This window comes from Agrilus planipennis, unplaced genomic scaffold (genome assembly GCF_000699045.2).
Source record: "Agrilus planipennis isolate EAB-ADULT unplaced genomic scaffold, Apla_2.0 scaffold282, whole genome shotgun sequence".
NCBI lineage: Eukaryota > Metazoa > Arthropoda > Insecta > Coleoptera > Buprestidae > Agrilus > Agrilus planipennis.
Window position 1 is genome coordinate 275,623 of NW_020439604.1, and position 2,674 is coordinate 278,296.

General features: G+C 30.8%; 1 protein-coding gene across 1 annotated transcript in view; it reads left to right on the forward strand.

The window, feature by feature from the left end:
• The first annotated feature begins 587 nt into the window (after window positions 1–587).
• Window positions 588–2,674, forward strand: part of LOC108740874 (cell wall protein RBR3) — a 55,592-nt gene continuing 53,505 nt past the window's right edge. Inside the window, exon 1 of the mRNA XM_018475375.1 lies at window positions 588–812. The gene's annotated coding sequence lies outside the window, so the exon portion shown is untranslated. The remainder of the gene's footprint in view (window positions 813–2,674) is intronic.

Genomic DNA, 2,674 nt, shown 5'->3' on the forward strand with positions numbered 1-2,674 from the left:
AGTTTATTTTTAGCTCGTCACTTAAAAGGCTAACAAGTGAAATTGGTTGTCCTTCCCTCAATTGTATACATTTACACGATTAATATAATAATAAAAAATAGAAATACATAACAAGGCCATAAACACTTCATTCATCAAAACTCACAAGTTTTGATATCGCTCTACAATTAATTAATTTACCTAAATTTTCTCGTTTCATTGCTTTATAATAAACAATTAAAATTGAAATGGTTAATAAGTAGGTATAAAAATTAAATTAAGTAAAATAGATCTTATTGAGAAACATCTTGTGCTTAGTTTTCAATTATTTTTAATTTTAAACACAACATAATCAGTATGTCGACATTTTTAGTCATTTTCAATCAGTTTTCTTTACTATTGCCTCTTATTTCCTATTATTATTTATTAATCTGCCAGGTTCAATGACCTTTCAAGTTTATCAATGGGTATTACAGCTGTTGTAGTATGATAGATAATGAATGAAAACGTAAGATTCGTTCATGGTTAACTTCATTCGTGTCTATGGTTTTATTACTGACGTTTGACGAAATAGGTTGGAAACCCTGCGTTTCCTGGAAACGCCCCCGTGTTTGACGTTTGTTATAATAATGGTGTAATATTCATTTTGTTATTAGGCTTTTAAGCGATTAATGATAAATATTGTTAAAAATCGGTCGAAAAGTGCTTTATTCGGAATATTAAAATGGTATTTATTGTTTAAAGACGTTTTTATTTCGAAAATATTCAAGTGCTGAAATAGACTAATCATCTCTTTTGGTATCAACTCTCGGCAGTTTTCAGGATGTTTTTCTGTAAGTAAAGAAATCATTATTCTTGTTGTACATGTATGAATATTGTATATTTACGTATTTAAATTGCTAAACTCCAGATTTAACATATTTTTAATAAATATTTACTGTTTCAAGTCGGTAAAATTAACATAGAACTGAAATCAACACTAAATCGATTCAGTTCCGTTTGATTCAGTTTTAACTGCAACTTTATTAAATTGAATGGGAAATTGGCAATTACCCTTTTTGTAAATATGTAAATTCTAAAATTAGTGCCTACAATGGTGCACCAAACTAGCGGTAAATGTGAATCATTTAATTTTTGCGTTGCCAACTACTGCAATTTATGTATTTCGACGAATACTTGGGTCTATCATTTTCTTGAATGTTCTAGAACAGTCTAGTCTGGAATAACGAACGTACAAAAAATATGTGGTTCTTCCCAATTTAATTTAATCTAATGAAGTCCTGTATTTGTCTTTTATTAGCGCGTCTTCGAGTAGTATGAGAGAGTGACATTTCTTCATTAATGATTGTCGCGCTGTAAATAATTTATGCAATTACTAAGTAACTTTATTTAATTGGTTTGGTCAATTTAGAAGAGATCTCTACCTAAATTTTAGGCAGTACTATTTTGGGAAAAAGTCTAAGTGCTTAATTAGGTCATGATAAACTAATTAAAGGGTAGATTTTCACATATTGTATAAGTACGAATACAGTAAACAAATCTTACTTCTCATTCTCGGTAAAAGTAGGCGTAATTAATAAATAATTAAACATTAATTACTTATTTGCCTGTAGTAATTCCAGCAAGTATTTATAAATTCTTAAAGACTCCGAATCTGTACGAGCTTCTAATTAGTTAAGTACATTTGTTGTGGTAGTTAGATACATAATTAAGTTTTCTTAAAGATAATGGTGAAATAAAATAAAATCAAAAATAATTTTGAGCAACAGTGTCTTCTAAAATCTAAATTCGTATTAGTTCTATGTTTGGAAAACTTATTTACGAGAACGGTTAGAACAATATCGCTATAAATAAATATATTTCTTAAGAAGTGATAATTGTTTCTTAGAAAAAATTTAATTTTAAAAGTATGCCTGGAATGACAATATCAAATAAGCACTTACACCTGTATGTGTGTGTGATAGTACAAATCATTTAAATACCGACGTTAAGTGGTTAAGTCAGCAAAAGAAAATACGCAAATCGTTTTTGCATATTCTTTAAATAAGTAAGTCCCGCTGGCGTCGTACTTTCGCTATAGTTGGGACGTTTAAAATTGGCATAGTCTGTAATAAAACTGTGGCATTTACATTCTTGTTTCAACTTATTAACTAGACTACAGCGGTTGCTGATAGAACATCTACTTTTAACCATAAAAACATGTAAAAGTTAGAATATGCTGTCTTGTATTATTTATACACAAAAAATGATGGCTGAAGGTATTCGTACGAATTTTGCTGTGATACCGCGTTCTTTTTTTTTTTTCAATAGATCATCATCATCATCATAAGGTCGTCATTCCTAAGACTGGTTGGACACGCACCTCCACTCTTTCCTATCCTGACCTTAACTTCGCATTTCCCTAAAACTAGAACAGCCCACATCCTTAACTATTTGCGAACAGTAATCTAATCTAGGTCCACCTGTACTCCTTATAACTACTGTTTTTGCCTCTAATATGTCTCTGACTAGACCTTCATGCTTAAGAAAGTGTCGTACCAACCTATCTCGTCTATTTTTTATTGACTTCCATAGAGTCCTCTGTTCTATTCCGATTAATTTCTAACCTTTTCTACCCACGTTTTCTTCATCATCCGCCTATAGCACCACATTTCGAACGCTTCTAACCTTTTCTTTTCCGCCGCTCCCACTGTCC